General features: G+C 47.0%; 2 long non-coding RNA genes across 3 annotated transcripts; one reads left to right on the forward strand and one right to left on the reverse strand.

The window, feature by feature from the left end:
* Positions 1-9034: 9034 nt before the first annotated feature.
* On the reverse strand, positions 9035-16697 carry LOC114118757 (uncharacterized). The gene is made up of 2 exons (XR_003591933.3): positions 16056-16697; positions 9035-12021 (listed from the first exon to the last, which is right to left on the reverse strand). It is a non-coding gene; the product is annotated as an uncharacterized LOC114118757 (long non-coding RNA).
* On the forward strand, positions 16043-22879 carry LOC105602640 (uncharacterized). Of its 2 annotated transcripts, XR_001021356.5 has the most exons (3): positions 16043-16539; positions 19414-19529; positions 19952-22879. It is a non-coding gene; the product is annotated as an uncharacterized LOC105602640 (long non-coding RNA). The 2 variants fall into 2 exon arrangements; XR_006056551.2 differs by having other exon boundaries at positions 19414-22879.
* Positions 22880-22999: the final 120 nt, after the last annotated feature.

Below are 22999 nucleotides of genomic sequence, written 5' to 3' on the forward strand. Positions count from 1 at the left end.
AAAGGCTTTAAAATAATGCTCTGACGTTGCTTTAGCAATATAGAGGGCATTGCTAGTGCTGAAAATAATGACAGCCGTTAGTCCCCAGAGGAAACCCCCACGTCAGCAGTTGTCCCAGAAAGCACGTCAATACACAGCTTATGGCACCAGACAAATGCCTGGCTTCCTCCTTCCGGCTACATGAAACCTCTCTGCCTGCCTGGGAGGTAAAGATCCTCCCAATCCCTCCTGTCTGCGGAGTAATTCTAGGACTGATGCTGAAGTTGAAACTCCAATACTTTGGCCATCTGATGCAAAGAACTGACTCACTGGAAAAGACTCTGATGCTGGGAAAGATTGAAGGCGGGAGGAGAAGGGGACGACAGAGGATGAGATGGTTGGATGGCATCACTGACTCAATGGACATGAGTTTGAGTAAACTCTGGGAGTTGGTGATGGACAGGGAGGCCTGTGCACTGCAGTCCATGGGGTCGCATATACTCAGACATGACTGAGTGATTGAACTGAACTGACTGAGAGAAAAATCTTGAGCCACAGGAGTGTGAGCTCAGTAATAGCTGAGTACATTTAGCAAAATGTATTCTCACCCCTGAATTTAGATGACTGTGGCTGAGAGTTTTGGAGAATATGGTCTCGGGTGTGTAAATGATGCTTCAGGCAGAGGCCACCGGTGGCCCTCCTTCAAATCTGTTTTCTCCTCTTTTCTACAGAAATAGAGTCAGGCACGGGCTATGCAGAATAAAAGCTGCATTTTCCAGACCCCTATAGATAGGTATGATCATGTGACTACAACTTGTCCAGTGGGATATAAGTGAAGTTGAGATGCTCCCAGTAGCGTTCCTTAGCAGAGCTGTTGCTCCACTGGGCCCCTTTTCCAACCACTTTCTCCATCTTTTGAGTTTGACTATGGATGTCATAGCTGATGCCACATCCTGGCTCCTGATAATGAAGACCATGTTTGGCAGCATGAAAAAGTAGGAGTCCAGATCCCCAATATCTTAAAGCATCATTTACTTATGAAAATTTACTTGTGAAATGGAAATGAATTTTGCTCAAGCTGTTACTGAGTCCAAGTTCATACTGCGGAGACAAGGAACAGCAAGTTTACTTGGAAAACCAGCAGTTTGAGATGATGGGCTAGTGTCCCAAAGAACCGTCCTATCTGAGTTAGAATTCAGACTAAAAGGAGAGGGTTGTGGCTGGTTGTTGCAAACTTTTGGTGCTGGAATCCTTTGTTCTCACAACTGTCCACTGAGATGGTGTCACATTGTTCCTATAAACCTCCAACAAGACAAATGTCATTCTCTGTTCTGAAATTTTTTTATCTCTATACAAATGGAAAAGTGTTATATCTTTCAAGGTTGAAAGCCTTGAGAAGGGGCTGTTCTGTGTATTTTGAGTGATAGGCAACATTCTTAACTTCTAGCAAAAGCAGAATACCCAGGTTAAAGTAAAAGAAACAGATGCAATATGGACTCAAATTTCTTGTTCCCTATTACAAAGCCACCATCACTTGGAGTCATGCTGACTCATCCCTAACTGATGCAGCCAAAAGTGGATGCTCCAAGGAAAAGACCCAAACTACAGATGCCAGACTCAGGCCAAACGGAGAGACATGCAATGTCTTCAAGAGCCCCAGCCCTGGCACCTGCACCATCTCTCTCCCAGTGCCCACCTGCTTCATGGCCTCCACACAGAGGTCCCCGTGCCCCAGGCCTCCCAGTACTGGGTTCTCCCCGCCCTGTCCAGCTTCAGGTCCTCCTCCACAGAGACAGCCTCATTCCCAGGAGATTTATTTCAGCATCACTTTACAGAAGAGTGGCTCCCGGTTTCCCATTGCTGCTCTGAAATGGCCTAAAGCTAAACCAATCTAGAACCCGTTTTCATGGGTCTTTGGTTTGTGGCATGACCCTTAGTAGTGGAAGGTGAAGTATCAGTCATACTTGGGTGGGAGACATGGGTTAGGGGTACCCCCCCCACTTCCAGTGCCTCTCAGAACCCCCACAAAGACAATTAGTAGGCAGCCCATGGCCAACACAGACAGGTACACAAGGGCCTAATGGAGCAACCCCCACCTCAGCATGGCCGCTCCACCTTGGGAGGCAAAGTAGGCAATTAATCACCCAAAGGGAAAGTCTAGAGTCTTAGGAGTGAGTTTTATTAGATGATAGCACCCTGGCGACATCAGTGTGGGACCTGTCTTCTCACCCGCCCACTCACCCACATCACCTGAAGGTGAGGCCACTTTGCATTGAAATCCCATCATTGATTCACTTGTTTGCTTAGTGCAGTCTTACTGAGTGCCTGCCCTACGCCAGGCCCCGCTGCATGTGGGAAATGGAAGCTGAATTTAGCAGGACCCACACCTGCACGCGTGCAGAATCGAGCAAGCCTGAACTCCCCCAGGGCAGAGACTCAAACAGGATTATTTGGAGACAATTGTTTACATTGCACCAAAGAAGGCAGGAGTGAAGGTGAACCCTAATTAGTTCATAGGAGAGATTTCTAAGAGTAGCTTAGAAATAAGCTTAGCAGCTTAGAAACATCCTGTTCCAGGATGTACACATAACACATCCTATGATCTGTGATAACCTTCAAAACAAGTCCCTTTCTGTGCTCTGCTGGTCAGGCAGAAACTCCCATCAAATACTTGAAACAGTCAGCGTTCCCAAGTGTCTGTCTGCCGACCATCCAATGAGAAGATCAAAATCGGTCCACCCACGTGTTTATATACTTACAGTTCCATAATGCATCAGCCATGAATGCTTTAGACTGCAAACTAGAGACAGATGCAATCAACCGTGCTGTTCAAAATTAGAAACTTATGGAGAAAGCTGAATTAGGTTGTAGTTGAGCTGATGGCATTGTGCCAGGGTCAGTTTCCTGTGAGGTGCTGTGGTTATGTAAGATCATACAAATGATAGCTAGAAATTTCTGTACTATCTTTGCAATTTCTTGTGAATCCCGTGTGTGTTAATCATTCAGTTGTGTCTGATTCTTTGTGATCCTAAGGACTGTAGCCCAACAGGCTCCTCTGGACATGGAATTCTCCAGGCAAGAATACTGGAGTGGGTTGCCATGACCTTCTCCAGGGATTGAACTCAGGTCTTCTGCATTGCAGGCAGATTCTTTACCATCTGAGCCATCGGGGAAATCCCCTGGGAGTCCTAGACCATTTCAGAATAAAAGATATTTTTTAAAAAAACTTCCATTATACTCATAATGAGAAATCCAGAGGTCACCGGTTTTCTATGTGGGTTCAGATGTTCCCGATGCTGTCGATATGACTATGGCCCTTTCTACCTTATTTCCTGACCTGCAGTTCTTGGCCTTTCATCCCCTCCCTGCGGTCCTGTGGATACTGCATAGCAGCTGCAGCTCTCGCTGCATTCGGCTCTACAGCTGAGAAGGCTGAAGGAGAAGAGCCAAGCACATATGTTGTCTCTGTCAAGAAAGCAAGGGGTTGAAAATGTGCCCATCGATTATCTGACGCTCTCCCCTTGAAATGTGAAACCTCATGCCCTCCCTTGCATGCAGGCCAGACTTACTGGCTCACTCTGCATGAAAACTGTGGGACTTCCGATGTAGTGCTAGTGGTAAAGAGACCCAGGTTTGGTCCCTGGGTGTGGAAGATCTCCTGGAGAAGGGAATGGCAACCCACTCCAGTGTTCCTGCCTGGAGAATTCCATGGACAGTGGAGCCTGGCAGGCTACAGTCTGTAGGGCCGCAGAGAGTTGGATGCGACTGAGCGACTCAGTGCACTCTGCGTGAACAGAGCAGAAGGCACAGCGGGAGGACTGTGGAGGCAGCCTTCCCACTGCCCCCAAGGTGCCCACAGTCCCACCTGATGCTTGAGCCCCTGCACAGCCCCCTCCCCGACTTGCTCTGACCAGCAGAACACAACAAAGGCAAAGAAGGCCACCTCCATACTTTTGTTACATAGGATTTGGGCTTCTGTTCGGCTAGAAGACTCTCACTGGACCCTCTCCCCATGACTTTGATAAAGTGACCTTGTTATGGAGGCCCACAGGGTAAGGGACGGGGGGCCGCCCAGAGCCAACCACTGGTGAGGAGCTCAGTCAGTCTTGTTGACTGAACTTGGAAGATCCTTCCCCATCGAGCCTCAGCTGAAACCCAGTCCCGCCAACACCCTGACTGCAGCCTCCCAAGAGACCTTGAGTCCCGAGTCCTGACCCAGAGAAGCTGCAAGATGAGAAGTGTGTCTTCTTAAGCTGCCGCATTAGGGGAATTAGCTACAGACCAATACGTAACAGTATAGTGCTGCTATGGGTCTACAAAGTCAGCTCATAAAATGGGTAGTTTCTCCCTCTTTCTCTCTCCCCCTCCCTCTGTCTCTCCCTCTCTCTGTCTCCCTCCCCTTGTCTGTCTCTGTCTCTCTCTATCTCCCCCCCGCCACTCTCTCTCTCTCCCCTCTCTCCACTTCTCCCTCCCCCTGACTCAGTTTGCTTGCTCTGGGGGAAGCCAGGCGCCATGTCCTAAAGACCCTGTAGAAGCAGCCCAGGGGCAGAGAACAGAAGCCTCCAGCCAATGGTCAGCACCAACTGGAGAATTAGACCCCTGGATCCCACAGCCCCAGGCAAGTCCTCAGGGAACCTCAGCCCTGGTCAACATTGCAACTGAAAGCTCTCAAGAGGTCCCCAGTCAGAACCCCCACCCCGCCCAGTCACCCTCAAATTCCTTCCCCACAGAAACTGGAAGAATAATGGCCATCGTCACTCACGCCACCGGGGTGCAGGGTGAGTTATCAAGCAGGGATGATGACATAAAAGTCCATGGGCCAGGACCAGGCCTCATGCCCACAGTCACTGGCGAAGAGGGGTGGGGTGACAATGGCTAGCTTAGGCCAGTCATGGTCCTTCTCCTGGGACCAGCCTTCCCACAGATCAAGGGTCTTCACCTGTTTCAGATTGGGGTATTATTAGCAAAGGAGAAGTAAGAGAAAGCAGGGAGAAATGGCTTTTGATAGGCAAAAACTGTGTACCCAACACACAGGTGCTTACTTGAGGGTTAAAGATACAGATTGAGACACAAATTTTCCCAATAAACTTATAATAACAAAACTCAACAACAAATTCTGGAGGAAGATAAACTTTAGAAGAAAAAAAAAAAAAAACCTGGGAGCTTCTGAATTAGGATGATAAGTTAGAACCATACTCTCCTCCCTAGCTACCACCCCATCCAGTGCACCATGGAAATATATCCCCTTAAATAAAGTTTAAGAAGAAAGGCTATGACAAACCTGGACAACATATTAAAAAGCTGAGACATCACTTTGCTAACAAAGGTCCATACATTCAAAGCTATGGTTTTTTTCAGCAGTCATGTATGAATGTGAGAGTTGGATAGTAAGGAGGGCTGGGTGCCAAAGAATTGATGCTTTTGAACTGTGGTGCTAGAGAAGACTCTTGAGAGTCCCTTGGACTGTAAGGAGATCAAACCTAAAGGAAAGAGGTTTATTCCATCCTAAAAAACATCTATTTCTGCTTTATTGACTATGCCAAAGCCTTTGACTGTGCGGATCACAATCAACTGTGGAAACTCCTGAAAGAGATGGGAATACCAGACCACCTGACCTGCCTCTTGAGAAACCTGCATGCAGGTCAGGAAGCAACAGTTAGAACTGGACAAGGAACAGCAGACTGGTTCCAAATAGGAAAAGGAGTATGTCAAGACTTTATATTGTCACCCTGCTTATTTAACTTCTATGCAGAGTACATCATGAGAAACGCTGGGCTGGAAGAAGAACAAGCTAGAATCAAGATTGCCGGGAGAAATATCAATAACCTCAGATGTGCAGATGACACCACCCTTATGGCAGAAAGTGAAGAGGAGCTAAAAGCCTCTTGATGAAAGTGAAGGAGGAGAGTGAAAAAGTTGGCTTAAAGCTCAACGTTCAGAAAATGAAGATCATGGCCTTTGGTCCCATCACTTCATGGGAAATAGATGAGGAAACAGTGCCAGACTTTATTTTGGGGGGCTCCAAAATCACTGCAGATGGTGATTGCAGCCATGAAATTAAAAGACACTTACTCCTTAGAAGGAAATTTATGACCAACCTAGACACCATATTGAAAAGCAGAGACATACTTTGCCAACAAAGGTCTGTCTAGTCAAGGCTATGGTTTTTCCTGTGGTCATGTATGGATGTGAGAGTTGGACTGTGAAGAAGGCTGAGCGCCAAAGAATTGATGCTTTTGAACTGTGGTATTGGAGAAGACTCTTGAGAGTCCCTTGGACTGCAAGGAGATACAACCAGTCCATTCTAAATGAGATCAGTCCCGGGTATTCATTGAAAGGATTAATGCTAAAGCTGAAACTCCAATACTTTGGCCACCTGATGTGAAGAGTTGACTCATTGGAAAAGACTCTGATACTGGGAGGGATTGGGGGTAGGAGGAGAAGGGGACGACTGAGGATGAGATGGCTGGATGGCATCACTGACTCAATGGACATGAGTTTGGGTGAACTCCAGGAGTTGGTGATGGACAAGGAGGCCTGGAGTGTTGCAATTCATGGGGTCGCAAAGAGTCGGACACAACTGAGCGACTGAACTGAACTGAACTGAACTGAATGGAAAGGAAATCAACCCTGAATATTTATTATAAGGACTGATGCTGAAGCTGAAGCTCCAATACCTTGGCCACTTGATACACAGAGCTGACTCATTGGAAAAGACCCTGATGCTGGGAAAGACTGAAGGCAGGAGGAGGAGGGGACGACAGAGGATGAGATGGTTGGATGGCATCACTGACTCAATGGACATGATTTTGAGCAAACTCTAGGAGATAGTGAAGGACAGGGGGAGCCAGGCGTGCTGCAGTCCATGGGGTCACAAAGAGCAGGACACGACTGAGCGACGGAACAATGGAAACAGCAAAATGAAGTTAATGACGTCACTCAGGAACCTCATCCAGCCAACTAAAACATGAACCCATCCTAACGGGATGTCTTGGTTGTTCATAAACATGCCTCTCTTTTGCCGTGACTGACTAGGGACCCCAAAAAGCCAGAGTGAAAGAAAAGTGAATCTGCAGAAAGACCCCCAGGGCACTGGGCATGGTAGGGCTCTCCCACTCCGCTGAAGCCTCTTGGTGAAAGGCATAAAATAAAACATAAGAGCCACCATTTATAAGGGTTCCATGAAAAGTCGTAGTACCTGGGTTTCAGTGAAAAAGCTTTTCGTAGACTTTTATGTGACAATCTTGGTCACCAAGGCTACAGACAGCTTGGGAAGAGAATAAGGGGGAAAGCTTTCTTTTTCTGAACGCTGGCTGTTGGGGCACTATAACAATGGAAAAAGGTTGAAGGGAGAGACCCCAAGTCTTAGCACAGACATGCTTGGAGGATTCAACCTTGGGGACTGTTCACATCAACTCTTGCTGCATCAGTGATCAAGAGCCCAAGGTCACAGCCAATGTCATTGAAGAATGTACTTCCAGGCATATTTATTAAAATCCCTTGTCACCTCTACTCACTCACTGCCTTCATCCAAGCCCTTGTGAGTGTGAACATATTCTGAATTCCTTCACCAGTGACCAGCTCAACTGACTTTTTCCAGCTTTAAGAATGCACACTGAATGCAAGCCATGCAAATGCTTACTTGAGGATTAAAGATACAGGTTTAGCTACACATTCACCCAGTAAACATAGTTTCAGCTCACAAGCATGTTTATTAAGCCTTCTTTATGAAAAAAAATCTACCTTCAAAAACCAAGTTATTTGATAATGAATACTATTTTTCAAAAGTTGATAGTATGGTATGATCTCTTTTAAAGGCAATTATTTAAAAGGGAGGAAAAATAAAAATTGACCAGCAGAGAACAGATTTAATAAAGTAACTAAAAGCTGAGCTCTTGTGTTTGCTGCTAATCCTAACCCCTTATTCCTAAGAGAAATGAACACTTGGGGACCAATTTTCAGAAAAGTGTTTCTGAACAGTCATTTTGCTGGAGTGTCTGTATTCATTTTAAGCCAGTGACAGTCATAAAACTACCCCCCACCCTGAGGATCTTTCAGGGTAGGACATAGCTCAGCGGGACCCCAGGCAGTGCATTTAATCATTGCCAACTGCAGCCACGCTAAACCTAGTAAGACTAGTAGCTTTAGGAGCGCAAATGTCAGGCTGTGAAAATCCCCAGCTCCCAGAACAAGAGGATTAAATATTTCTTATGCTTTTATCAGCTCTAATTAATAGTGGTTCTTAGCTTCAGTGATTAAGAGTCTTAACACATGACGAATCTTCATTAGGCAGGAAAGTCAAAATGCTTTTCTTTCAATCCACGCTGAGCCAGCCTGACTCTCTACCAAGCTGCATGCATGCAAAGTCGCTTCAGTCATGCCAAACTCTTCGCAGCCCCATGGACTGTAGCCCACCAGGCTCCTCTGTTCATGGGATTCTCCAGGCAAGAAAACTGGAGGACGGTGCCGTTTCCTACTCCTGAGGATCTTCCTGACCCAGGGATTGAACTGACATCTGTTCTGTCTCCTGCATTGGCAGGCGGGTTCTTTGCCACTGGCGCCACCTACCAAGCTGAGCTGAACTGGAATCATAGGGAGACTCGACATGCTTTGGCGAGGGCCCCTTTCACCCCTGGCCACCAGCACTGTTGGCCGCTGGAGCTTCTAGGACTGAGTTGATGCTGCTGGTCACGCCAATGAGTCCCAGAGGCCCTTATACAGAGAAAACATCTCCTTACCACAGAAGGGGCCTGGGTCATGAGCAGACATCCAAAACAAGATGAGAGGCATCGCTTGGGTCATCTGGGAGACCAGAGATCCTCCTTGGATTGCAGGAGCCTGGAGGACTCCTCTGGGAAGGAATAAATGGCACCCTTGTGGTCTTAAGACATTATCAAGCTTTCTGGGTTGTTTTTTTTTTTTTTAAACGTGAATTTAAGTGTTGCCAATTTTCAATTATCTCTGCTAATGCTGGTGAAGAGAGGCACAGATAACTCAAAATTGTAGATGCTAAAGGTTGCTTGTATTCGGCCTGGAAAAGCAATTTGCAGTGACATTTTCAGGAGTTTTTAAAATTTTTTATTGGAATATAGCTGATCTACAGTGTTGAGTTAGTTTCTGCAGTACAGCAAAGTGAATCAGTTATGCACACACATATATCCCCTCTTTTTTAAAGACTCCCCTCCCATTTAGGTCACCAGAGAGCACTGAGTAGCTTCTCGTCAGTCCCGTGTTTTATGCTCAGCAGTGTGTATGTGCCAATCCCAATATCCAAGTTCATCCCACTGCCCACTCCCCGCCTCGGTGTCCGTTCTTTGGTTCTTTACATCTGTGACTCTATTTCTGCTTTGCAAATACGTTTATTTGTACTCTCTCTCTAGGTTCCCCACAGAAGTGATACTGTGTGATATTTGTCTTTTCTGTGCTTCACTCAGCATGACAGTCTCTAGACCCATCCACGTCACAGCAAATGGCACTAATCCATTATTTTTCGTGACTGAGTTATCCCGTCGTGCACACATGCCACATCCCCTTGTCCATTCTTCTGTCGATGGGCATTTAGGTCGCAGTGACATGTGAGTGACACCGAGCTCTGCGTCCTGAGCGGTTCAGCGATCCTGATAAGATAGCAAAGTGCTCGCTGAAGGACAGCCTGCCACCTTGCAGCTCTCAGCTGAGCCCCAGCACAGACGCCTGGCTGTGGACCACACTGTCCCGGACACATTGTAAACACTGCTCTGCACATCTGCCCTCTGTTCCCCAGGGTCCCTTCCCCTTTGCATCCTCTGTTCCCAGCAACCATCCCCCTCCACCCCCAGAAGCACGGAGACCTTCACCAAGTGGCTTCCATCCTCTGAGTGTTCCCTGTGTCATCTGTGAATAAGGGAATGGTTGTAAAGCTATTCTCAAAAGTCATTTTCAACTCTGAGAATGGTGTGATTCCATGTGGAGCTAAGGAGTTCATGTTTCATGTGTCTAGAAGCTTCCCTTGTTCTGCAGCTGAGGCAGAGAGCCAGCCACCCAGGGAACAATAGGAGACATTCCAGATGCCAAGAAGGTTTTCAGCAATTTAGAGACAAGACATAGGGTACAGTCAAGACAGACAAGGGTACCAACGCCAATGACAAGTGGTCAAATTTCTCTTCAAATCACAAACAGATGTAATCACACAAAGCATTTAGAAATCTAAGAAACAGCTAACCACGGTGTTTCAGAATTCTTCAATAAAAGTGAATTTAACAGTATCTCTTTCAGAAGGAAGGAATAACTCAATCCTTTAGCTTTCTCTACATGACATCCTGCTCAGTTCTTCTCAGCCCATCATGCAGAGACTTGCTCACGGCCAAAAGCGTCTTTGGTCTCACTTAATGGCACCTGCGTCATCATGCTCTTACGTCTGAGTCCCAGGAAATTGATTTTTAGGTCTAGCGTACTATCACACATAAAATGTTAGCTACAGAGGAGGATGCTTAGAGAAAACAGTGCCTCTGGGGCTCTAGCAATTCGTAAATGAGATTTCACAACATCCTTTTGAAGCAAATCTTCTAACAGCGGAACAGCCCAGGGACCACTTATGGAGAAAGCACCAGGTGAGAAGTTGAGAGCGTTCCAGGAGGTCCAGGGACACATGCAAGGCTGCATCCCACAGCATCTTCATCACGTGATGACATGGAAGCAGCTCCATCTATCTCAAGGGATCCTGAAAGACAGTCTCTGAAGGCTACCTTTCGTACAAATGTGGGAAATCAGGTTCAAATTGAGATAACATGCTGAAGTGTCTTCTGCCAGGTCTTTGCTTAACAAAGACTCACAGGCAAGCACGCATCGCCTGTACTCAGTACCTGGCAGGTACGGTCAGTGCAGAAGCCAATATATGCCGAGTAAATACCCTCTGCTTGGTGACTCAGATGGTAAAGAATTCACCTGCAATGCAGGAGACCCAGGTTCAATCCCTGGGTCGGGAAGATCCCCTGGAGAAGGGAGTGGACAACCTACTCCAGCATTCTTGCCTGGAGAATCCATCCCATGGACAGAGGAGCCTGGAGGGCTACAGTCCTTGGGGTGGCAAAGAGTCACATGACTGAGCAACTAACCCAAATATAATAAAGGAAATTAAGCAACGTCATTGACAAACAAACGACTCATTAAAAGGGAGGAAGAGTCAATCAGGAAAAACAAAAAGTAAAAGGTCAGTTTTCGTCTTAATGCTTAAAGCTTCTGTTCAGAATTGGCTTCATCTTTTCCTGACTCTTGGCAGCCGACCTTGACAGCAGCTGTTGATAGGAAAAGTCATATGTTGATGTCCCTGGAATGCAGCCATAAACATCAGGACTTCTGGCAAGTGATAGAAACCCAAGATCAACTAGCCAAAGCCACAGAAGGGCCATATCTGCTCAACTAAGTGGGAAAGTGAAAGTGGAGTCGCTCAGTCGTGCCTGACTCTTTGCGACCCCATGAACAGTAACCTGCACCAAGCTCCTCCATCCATGGGATTTTCAAGGCAAAGAATATTGGAGTGTGTTGCCATTTCCTTCTCCAGGGAATCTTCCCAATCCAGGGATCAAACCCAGGTCTCTCACACTGTAGACAGACGCTTTACCATCTGAGCCACCAGGGAAGTCCTATGGTGAATTTCCAGTGAATCCAGAGAGTAAAACCATGTTGTCATGCTTACTGCCCCTCCCTTCTGCCTCACAGCCCTGCTGTCGCCCTTCCATTCTGCGTGTTGGTCTCCTTGTTTGCGATGAAACAACACCCAAGCAGGTGGGAAGATTACTCTGACAGCCCAGCCTAGATGCCTGGGGCACATTTCTAGATTAAGGGCTACCCCCGCCCATCCAATTCCGTGAAGTTAGAGAGAGGTTCCAGTGAGTCTGGCTTTGATAGAACACCTACCCAGAGTGAACGCAGTGGATGCTCTCATTTTATTTTTCCAGGCTATCATGTAGTCAACACAATACTGGAGAGAGAGGGGGTGACTTCCAGTCCCACAGGTCACTTGGGTTAGGATGAGGATTCTCCAAGGAAGGAATTCCAGGCAGACTAAAGCAAGAAATTAAAAGACCATTAAATTAATAGCAGCCATGAAATTAAAAGACGCTTGCTCCTTGGAAGAAAAGTTATGACCAGCCTAGACAGCGTATTAAAAAGCAGAGACATAACTTTGCCAACCAAGGTCTGTCTAGTCAAAGCTATGGGTTTTTCATGTATAGATGTGAGAGTTGGACTGTAAAGAAAGCTGAGCGCCGAAGAATTGACGCTTTTGAACTGTGGTGTTGGAGAAGACTCTTGAGAGTCCCTTGGACTGCGAGGAGATCCAATTAGTCATCCTAAAGGAAATCAGTCCTGAATATTCATTGGAAGGACTGATGCAGAAGCTGAAACTCCAATATTTTGGCCACCTGATGGGAAGAACAGACTCAATGGAAAAGACCCTGATGCTGGGCAAGATTGAGGGCGGGAGGAGAAGGGGACGACAGAGGATGAGATGTATGGATGGCATCACCGACTCGATGGACATGGTTTGGGTAAACTCTGGGAGCTGGCAATGGACAGGGAAGCCTGGAGTGCTGCAGTCACAGGGGTCACAGAGTCGGACATGACTGAGTGACTGAACTGAATTGAAAGCAAGAAAGAGCTGCAGGATGGGTGTTGCTGGCCTCCACGGACAGTGAGAATGGACCCAGATGAGCCGGGAACAATACTCATTGCATTCAGCCTGGGAAAGAACTGACCTGGAGAGACGAGCTCCAGAAACTCGTAAGAATCAGTGAGGGAAGATGTGGAAAACAGGCTTTCACCAGCGTGAGCGTCAGTGTATGGGGTTGTGCTGGCTGAGCTCTGGCACACAGGTCTTCTAATCAACGTGCCACAAACACACGCAGAGACACACAGAGGCACCCTTAGACACAGACCCGCAGCCGGGGTCAGAATGAAACAGCTGTGCCTTGAAATCTCAGTGGCTTAGCACAACAAGAATTTATTTCTCACTCACGTAGGCAGAAGGAGAAGGCAATGGCACCCCACTCCAGTACTCTCGCCTCGAAAATCCCATGGACGGAGGAGCCTGGTAGGCTGCAGTCCATGGGGTCGCTAAGAGTCAGACACAACTGAGCAACTTCACTCTCACTTTTCCTTTCATGCATTGGAGAAGGAAATGGCAACCCACTCCAGTGTTCTTGTCTGGAGAATCCCAGGGATGAGGGAGCCTGGTGGGCTGCTGTCTCTGGGGTCGCAAAGAGTCAGACACAACTGCAGCAACTTAGCAGCAGCAGCAGCACTTAGGCAAAAGACTCCAGGAGCTTCAATCGTTTAATTCTGCTTTCTTCGCACATAACTCCCCGATCGCCAAGACAAGGAAATAGTAACAGAGGAGGAGTGCTGATACTGACTGCTTCACGTGGAAGAGATGCTTGCTGAACTGTGAGGGTCTAGGAAACATAGGGGCCCATAGATACCCAGTGAGCAGGGTCTCTGCTGTGGAGTTCCTGAAATTGTTCTGTGCTTCCAAGCAAGGATACGATGGTTCATTTTACCCGTCAACTTTTCGGACACAAGGTGCCCAGATAGTTGGCCAAACATTATTCAGGATATTTCTCTGAGAGTGTTTTTTGGATGAAAGTAACATTTAAATCAGGGGACTTTGAGTAAAAGCAGATTGCCATCCATAATGTAGGCGGGTCTCATCTGATCAGTCGAAGGCCTGACTAGAACAAAGACTGACCTCACGCCAGCAAGCAGGGAATTTTGCCAGCAGATGACACGTGGGCATGAACAGCTGAATCGCCACACTCTCCTGATTCTCCAGGAAATCCACAATCATGTGGCCAAGTTTCTTAATAAAAATCACACCATTGGTTCTGTGTCTCTGGAGCACACTGACTGAAACTCAGACAAAGGACAGAAAGGCAGTTTGGGGAGCACCTTTGCTAGAAGTATTCTCATAAGGAGAGAAAGTAAGAGCAAATTTTTCCAAAGCCCTCCCTCAAGCTGTGGGTAGCATCTTTCTCAAAATCAAGAGCCTGACAATGAGCAGCCTTTCTCTTCCTCTCTTGTGTCCATCTTGCCTTCACACGTTAAATGAGCCCTGGACCACTTGAGTGAGCCCAGCACATCACTCCAGTCTATACTTCAGGCACCATCTTTGGGTCATTTTTTTTTCACCACTCCACACTAAACAACATTGACCAGTGTCTTATTTTGTTATTTTCAAAGAATAAAAAATCTTTAACACAAAATTCTTCTCTTTTCAGCCCTCTTCCCACACTCTATTTGTCTAGTTGCATAAAAAGAAATAGTTGATGCCAAGCGAGTTTCCTTAAATGGGGACATTAATTTATTCAGCATATAAACCAACACAGCTCTGAGGAAGGAAAGGTTGCTACTCTGATTTAATTGCAGGGATCATCACCAACAAATATCAAACCAAAACTAACCCTGGTCTTATCTGGTACATGAAATGGCCAAGCATCCTCTGAAATTCAGGAGATTCTAGGCAATAAGGAACAATAGCTGCCAGGACCCAGAGTTTCTTATTCAGCCAGTTGCAATGACCCTGCGGCATGCTATAGTGAGCAGATAATAACACCAAGCCTCGAGATAGCTTTGACTCCATTTCTTAAAAAAACTAGGAATAAAATTACCATATGACCCAGCAATCCCACTACTAGGTATATGCCCTGAAAGTGAAAGTCGCTCAGTCGTGTCCAACTCTTTGCAACTCCATGGAATATACGGTCCATGGAATTCTCCAGGCCAGAATACTGGAGTGGGTAGCCTTTCCTTCTCCAGGGGATCTCCCTAACCCAGGGATCGAACTCAACATACCCCGAGAAAACCATAATTCAAAAAGACACGAGTGGCCCAATGTCTACTGCAGCACTATTTACAACAGCCAGGACTTGGAAGCAGCCTAGACGTCCACAGACGGATGAACGGGTAAAGAAGATGCGGTGCGTATATGCACCGCTGCCGCTGCTGCTGCTAAGTCGCTCAGTCATGTCTGTCTCTGTGCAACCCCATGGACTGCAGCCCACCAGGCTCCTCTGTCCATGGGATTTTCCAGGCAAGAGCACTGGAGCGGGGGCCATTGCCTTCTCCGGCAATGGAGTATTACTCAGTCATAAAGAGGAATGAGCCTGAGTCAGTTCTAGTGAGGTGGATGAACCTAGAAGCTATTATACCAAGTGAAGTAAGTCAGAAAGAGACAAACACATATGTATTAACGCATATGTACGGAATCTAGACAAATGGTACTAATGAAGCTATTTGCAGGGCAGGAATAGACCTGCAGACAGAAAACAGACTTGCAGACACGGCGGGGAGGGGAGGGAGGGACAGACTAAAAGAGTTGCGTTGAGACATACGTTAGCATGCATGATATGGGCAGACAGTGGGAGGCTGCTGTGTGACCCAGGGAGCTCAGCCCCCTGCTCTGCGACAACCTAGAGGGCTGGGATGGGGTGAGGGGACTGGGAGGTTCAAGGCGGACGGGATACAGTATATTTATGGTGGATTCATGTTGTTGTATGGCAGAAATCACCACAAGATTCTAAAGCAATTATCCTCCAACTTCAGAAAAAGGGGGAAAAAAAAGGTAGCTTTGACTTCTATCCTGGCCCCTCAAGGCTCAGGTTCCCCATCTTTACATAAACATAAGACAAAATTTTCCTCCAGTCTCACAGGGATGGGTGTAAGCAAGACATGGCCTCAGTATATGAAAAGTGTCTCACACCACATAACGTGAAATCGATAAGCAAAGTCGTCCCGGAGAAGGAGCACCTTCACTAACGCTAACCAGTTTTTTACTTTCAGCTGTCCTCTTCCAACTGAGGAGCCTGGTGTTTTGCAAAGGCTGCCTGTGGCCCTCTTCTGTTATTACAGCCGAATGCCTTCAGAAACCCTTCTGTGCCACTAAAAATAAAACCCTCGTAAGACCCAGAAGAACCACTGCCAAATCGCTGGAGCCAAATTAGGGATTTTTTTTTTAGAGAAGTGCCTATGAAACCATCTATAAATAGAAAGGCTTTCCTGTTATTTTTAATTACTGCGTTTTCATGCAACCACACTCTGCTCACCAGGATTGGAGAATCGCCTGCAGGGCTCGCAGCCGCGGTCCCACAGAGCAGCAGAGGGTCCAGATCAGCAGAGGGTCCACACTTCCTGCCAGGGAAGATCCAGGGCAGAAGGAGAAGAGGGCGGCCGAGGATGAGATGCTTGGATGGCATCACCGACTCGATGGACATGAACTTGGGCGAACTCTGGGAGATGGTGATGGACAGGGAGGCCTGGCGTGCTGCGGTCCATGGGGTCGCAAAGAGTCGGACACGACTAAGCGACTGAACAGCAGCAACTACTCCCTTCCGATGGGAAGCCTGGCTCCAGCCACAGGAATCCTGGGGGTGAGGGGAGGCGTGGAAGCACCCCCAAGTGACTTTGGCTGTTTCTCATTCTGGGTTGGTGATCCCAAAGCTGCCTGTGGAGACTTCCCAGAGTGTTTCCAACACTTTAAAGCTTGCGCAGATAGAAATCAAGTGGAGACTTAATGCACGTGTATTTAAGGTAACTGTGGACCGCAAAGCGCTTCTCTGTAGCCGGTGGAGGGAACGTGCCTGACGGGCGCCAGCTGGATGCCCCAGCTCCAGAGTCAGCTGGCAGCCGGGGGTCTGAGAGGGGGTGAGCGGGCCCATCCCCTGAGGGCCAGGGAGGGGAATCCTGCTCTACCCCAGCCCCCCAGGCAGAGGGCTGGCTTCCTACCTCATCTGTCCAGGCCCAGGGAGGTTGGGCACCTAGACCCGCATGGGATGCCGAGGTTTGGGTGAGTCCTGCCAGGGCCCCAGGGCTGCCTGGTGACCCCACGTGCTGTGGGAAATACACCCACCTCAGGCAGGTGGGGGAGTCAGGCCTGAGGACACCCTTCTGCTCACTGTTGTGAAACCTCTGCCCTCCGTGAACCCAGCCCCAGTGGCTCCATCCTCCCACGGGAACAGGGCCGTCATGCCAGCCAACCAGCAGGCCAGCAGTTGCACAGAGCGCCATCCGTGCCCCCCGTCACCTGCTGGGTCACCAACGCCTGACGCCCTGAGGGGCCAGGAGCTGCTGGTCCAGCAGCAGCTGCTCTGCCAGGTGCAGCTGTGGGAGCCGGAGCTGAGTCTTCACTCCTTCTGTGCCTCAGTTTCCTCATCTGTAAAATGGGGAGGGAGGGAATCATACCTACCAGAAGGGGCTTTGTGGGGACTAAGTTATGTAAGGTGCCAGAATAGATCCTGATATCTGATTGATTCTGGGTTTTGTTCTGGAATCCACGGGATTGCAGCTCTTGCATCTTCTGTCTGCCCTCTGATGGATGAGAATGAGAGGGCTTGTGGGAGGTTTCTGATCGGAATGACTGGCTGTGGGGAAAACCTGGTCTTGCTCCAGTGAGTCAATCTTTAATCCAGTCTTCTGCTGATGGCTGGGGCTGTGCTCCCTCCGTGTAGTTTGGCCTGAGGTGGCCCCGTCCTGGCGTCTGCAGCCTCCATGGCAGGCCTATCACATGGTACACTCCATGGTAGGGCTAACGGCGACCTCTTCCAAGAGGACTTGTGCCAGCATGCCATGCCTCCCAGGACTGCTGCGGCTAGAGCCCCTCAGCCTGCGGAGGGCCACTGTCAATCCTTGCCTCCACAGGAGACTCCCAGCGCTCATGGGCAAGTCTGCCTCAGTCTCTTGCGGGGTCACCGATGCTGGGAAAAATTGAGGGCAGGAGGAGAAGGGGATGACAGAGGGTGAAATGGGTGGATGGCATCACCGACTCGATGGACATGAGTTTGAACAAACCCCAGGAGACAGTGAAAGACAGGGAAGCCTAGCATGATGCAGTCCATGAGGCTGCAAAGAGTCAGACATGACTTAGCAACTGATCAACAAAAAGTCAGACCTGGTTTCCATCCCTGGGTCGGGAAGGTCCCCTGGAGAAGGGAATGGCTGCCCACTCCAGCATTCTTGCCTGGAGAATCCCATGGACAGAGGAGCCTGGTGGGCTATGGTCTACGGGGTTGCAAACAGTGTGACATGACTAAGTGACTAACACGCCAATGTGTGGAGACAGATGTTAGCTAGGCTTACTGGGGTGACCACTGCACAGTAAACAGGTATCACATCACTATGTCCCACACCTGAAACTAATATACTGTTACATGTCAGATTATACCTCAGTTAGAAATAAAGTCCTGTTCTAGCAGAAACGAAAGGACAGAGCCTCCACAAAATGTAAGCGTGCATACACGTGCATCCCTGTTTACACAGTTAAAGTTAAACAGCTTTCAAGAATTATGATTCACTTCATTTGTTCCCAGGAAGGTGATTTTATCCTTCCCTGTCTATCTCACAAGAAGCAGGTAACTGAGAGATTCGTTGGTTTGTGTCATAAAAGACTTTACAATCCACGAGTGTTTGCACTCTTGTGGCTCAGGCCATGTGGCTCAACGAGGAAGATTCACTCTGGTCTCTCCCAGTGGGGAGGGGGAGCTACCCTGGCCACCAGCTCAAAATAAAGATTCTCACTAAGATTAACCCTGCAATCCCGCATTTATTTCCAACTTTTGTACTGCAGAAAGAACACTGGTCAGGGGGGAAAAAAAGGAAGAGAAAGAAAAAAAGGGTCAGCAAACAATGGCATTCATGTCTGGGTGACATAAAAATATAACTCAAAGAAAGAAGACCGATGAGTAAAATTTCTTAAACATTGTGGGTCAGCTGCTCCTCCCAGGTTTGTGTGTTGTCTGCTTCAGCTCAGTTCAGTCGCTCAGTCGCATCCGACTCTTTGCGACCCCATGAATCGCAGCATGCCAGGCCTCCCTGTCCATCACCAACTCCCGGAGTTCACTCAGACTCATGTCCATTGAGTCTGTGATGCCATCCAGCCATCTCATCCTCTGTCATCCCCTTCTCCTCTTGCCCCCAAACCCTCCCAGCATCAGGGTCTTTCCCAGTGAGTCAGCTCTTCACATGAGGTTGGCCAAAGTATTGGAGTTTCAGCCTCAGCATCAGTCCTTCCAGTGAACACTCAGGGCTGATCTCCTTTAGGATGGACTGGTTGGATCTCCTTGCAGTCCAAGGGACTCTCAAGAGTCTTCTCCAACACCACAGTTCAAAAGCATCAATTCTTCGGCACTCAGGTTTCTCTATAGTCCAACTCTCACATCCATACATGACCACTGGGAAAACCATAGCCTTGACTAGATGGATTAGTTGTCTGCTTAGATGAGAAGAAAAACACTGCGCAGTCCCACTTGGAGTTGTTGCTTTTGTTAATGCTGAGTCATGTCCCCTTTGGAGTGCTGACCGATCATTTTACAAAAAGCAAAATTCTGCTCTGAGTCAGTCAGGGCTCACTCTTTGCTGGAGCGACAGGCGCCCTCCTCAGGTTGTCGTCTCCCTGCTCTCCTTTTCCAGATTGATCTGTTGCAGGAGCATGTCCTCCTCTGTAAAGCCGTGGGTCAGCACAGCCTGGGACCTGCCCACCTGAGCAGGGAGAGGGGCCACCACTTGGACCGTGTGACCTTGAGCAGGTCAGTCAACCTCCCAGCCCCACAGCGACAGAGTCAGGGCCTTTCTCATGCGTTTGGTGTGAGGGTTCATTGAACTGATGCTGGAAAGCACCCCAGGCAGTCCCAGAACCACAGTGAGCTCTACTCCACGATTAGCGCTCCAGTCGTGGTCACTGCCATAACACACCATCTGACCATACGCTCTTTGCTTGTCTGGGTTGCATGAGCCGAGTAAATAGCCCAGGTTGTTCCGATTAAGTCTTCGAAGCTTAAAGACAGAGATGTAGGTAACTAATCAAAAGTAAAAGCGTTCCCTAAAAAAAGATGAATTTACTTTCTGGTTTTGACGATGGACATGTTAGAACTCTCAAGGTACACAAGGGTGTGATCTCTTATCCCTTCTGTGACCAGGTCATAAAAGACGCGGGTTTCTTTCTCCTTAGCCTCCTCTGTTTCGTCGCAGCCTGCATGCCTTAATGAAGCGAGCTGCCGTGTAGAGGAGGCCCACGTGGCGCAGAACAGGGAGCAGACTCCAGCCAACAGTCCACATGGGAGGGTCCGAGACCCTCAACCCAACAAGGGTCCAGGTGCTGCCAACAGCCTCCAAGTGCGCATGGCAGCCAGTCCGTCCCCAGCGGAGCCTTCGGACCACAGACCCTGGGTCAGTGCCAGGACCTCGGCCTCTGGGACCACACAAAACATGTAGCCGCCTGCACTCTGCCCACGCGCCTGACCACACAAACTGCGAGACGAGGCGACCACGTGTTAAGTTTGGGGTGACTTGTCACGCGGCAAGAGATAACTGAGACACTGGCTCAGCTACTGCCACGTCAAGAACAAGTAATGGAATCTCAGCGAAAAGTGGCTCAACATTAAGGATTTTTTTTAATGTGGCTAACTTTATTCTCCATAGCAATATTGATATCAACAGAGAATGGAGCAAATGTTTGTAAAGTAATGAGGGAAAGAAAATGTGAGCCAAGAACATTAAACCCAGTTAGATGCTGCTCAAGTAAAAACACAGTAAAGCAATTAAAAAAAAAAAAAACTTACCAACGTATACAATTGGTGATTTTATTGTAACTACACTTCAATACAGATTTTTTTTTAAGGATTGAAAAATAATAATAAATGTGTTTGCAGGAACGTTAAAGGTAAGCTAGGTCAAGGGTGTGATTTTGTACAGAAGTCAGCAAATACTCCAGCCCACCATGTGTCAAAATATCCCCTGGAGAAAGGAATGATGACCCACTCCAGTATTCTTGCCTGGAAAACCTCATGAACAGAGGAGCCTGGTGAGTTGCAGTCCAGGAGGCCGCGAAGAGTCAGACACGACTGAGCAACTAACACGTTCACTTCATAAGCTGAGAACAGTTCTTACATTTTAAGAGGATTTTAAGAGTCAAACAATGATTAATATTTCAGGGCATGTGAAAATTACATGAAATTGAAACCTAAATTCTCCTCTAGGAGTTTTATAGTTTCTGATCTTACATTTAGATCTTTAATCCATTTTGAGTTTATTTTTGTGTGCGGTGTTAGAAAGTGATCTAGTTTCATTCTTTTACAAGTGGTTGACCAGTTTTCCCAGCACCACTTGTTAAAGAGATTGTCTTTACTCCATTGTATATTCTTGCCTCCTTTGTCAAAGATAAGGTGTCCATATGTGTGTGGATTTATCTCTGGGCTTTCTATTTTGTTCCATTGATCTATATGTCTGTCTTTGTGCCAGTACCATACTGTCTTGATGACTGTGGCTTTGTAGTAGAGCCTGAAGTCAGGCAAGTTGATTCCTCCAGTTCCATTCTTCTTTCTCAAGATTGCTTTGGCTATTCGAGGTTTTTTGTATTTCCATACAAAGCTTGAAATTATTTGTTCTAGTTCTGTGAAAAATGTGGCTGGTAGCTTGATAGGGATTGCGTTGAATTTGTAAATTGCTTTGGGTAGTATACTCATTTTCACTATATTGATTCTTCCAATCCATGAACATGGTATATTTCTCCATCTATTAGTGTCCTCTTTGATTTCTTTCATCAGTGTTTTATAGGCAAAACACTCTCAGACATAAATCACAGCAGGATCCTCTATGATCCACCTCCCAGAATGCTGGAAATAAAAGCAAAAATAAACAAATGGGATCTAATTAAAATTAAAAGCTTCTGCACAACAAAGGAAAATATAAGCAAGGTGAAAAGACAGCCATCTGAATGGGAGAAAATAATAGCAAATGAAGCAACTGACAAACAACTAATCTCAAAAATATACAAGCAACTTCTGCAGCTCAACTCCAGAAAAATAAACGACCCAATAAAAAAATGGGCCAAAGAACTAAATAGACATTTCTCCAAAGAAGACATACGGATGGCTAACAAACACATGAAAAGATGCTCAACATCACTCATTATTAGAGAAATGCAAATCAAAACCACAATGAGGTACCACTTCACACCAGTCAGAATGGCTGTGATCCAAAATCTGCAAGCAATAAATGCTGGAGAGGGTGTGGAGAAAAGGAACCCTCCTACACTGTTGGTGGGAATGCAAACTAGTACAGCCACTATGGAGAACAGTGTGAGATTCCTTAAAAAATTGCAAATAGAACTACCTTATGACCCAGCAATCCACTTCTGGGCATACACACCGAGGAAACCAGAATTGAAAGAGACACATGTACCCCAATGTTCATCGCAGCACTGTTTATAATAGCCAGGACATGGAAACAACCTAGATGTCCATCAGCAGATGAATGGATAAGAAAGTTGTGGTACATATACACAATGGAGTATTACTCAGCCATTAAAAGAATTCACTTGAATCAGTTCTGATGAGATGGATGAAACTGGAGCCGATTATACAGAGTGAAGTAAGCCAGAAAGAAAAACACCAATACAGTATACTAACACATATATATGGAATTTAGGAAGATGGCAGTGACGACCCTGTATGCAAGACAGGGAAAGAGACACAGATGTGTATAACGGACTTTTGGACTCAGAGGGAGAGGAGAGGGTGGGATGATTTGGGAGAATGACATTCTAACATGTATACTATCATGTGAATTGAATCGCCAGTCTATGTCTGACGCAGGATGCAGCATGCTTGGGGCTGGTGCATGGGGATGACCCAGAAAGATGTTATGGGGAGGGAGGTGGGAGGGGGGTTCATGTGTGGGAATGCATGTAAGAATTAAAGATTTTAAAATTTAAAAAATAAAAAACTAAAAAAATTTAAAAAAAATAAAAAAAGAAAAAAAAAAAAGAAACCTAAAAATAAGGTTTCATTAGCACACGGCCACACCCAATCTTCTACTCCTTGTCTGTGGGAGATTTTTAAAATCCTTAATTGACAAATAAATTTATTAAATATTTAAAGTACAGAATGTGATGACTTCACGTATGAATATATTATAAAAGGATTCTTCCCGCCGTCTAGAATAACAGCAGCAAAGTTGAGAAGAAAAGAGATCATCAGCTTCAAAAAACGAAAAATAC

This window comes from Ovis aries, chromosome 16 (assembly GCF_016772045.2).
Source record: "Ovis aries strain OAR_USU_Benz2616 breed Rambouillet chromosome 16, ARS-UI_Ramb_v3.0, whole genome shotgun sequence".
NCBI lineage: Eukaryota > Metazoa > Chordata > Mammalia > Artiodactyla > Bovidae > Ovis > Ovis aries.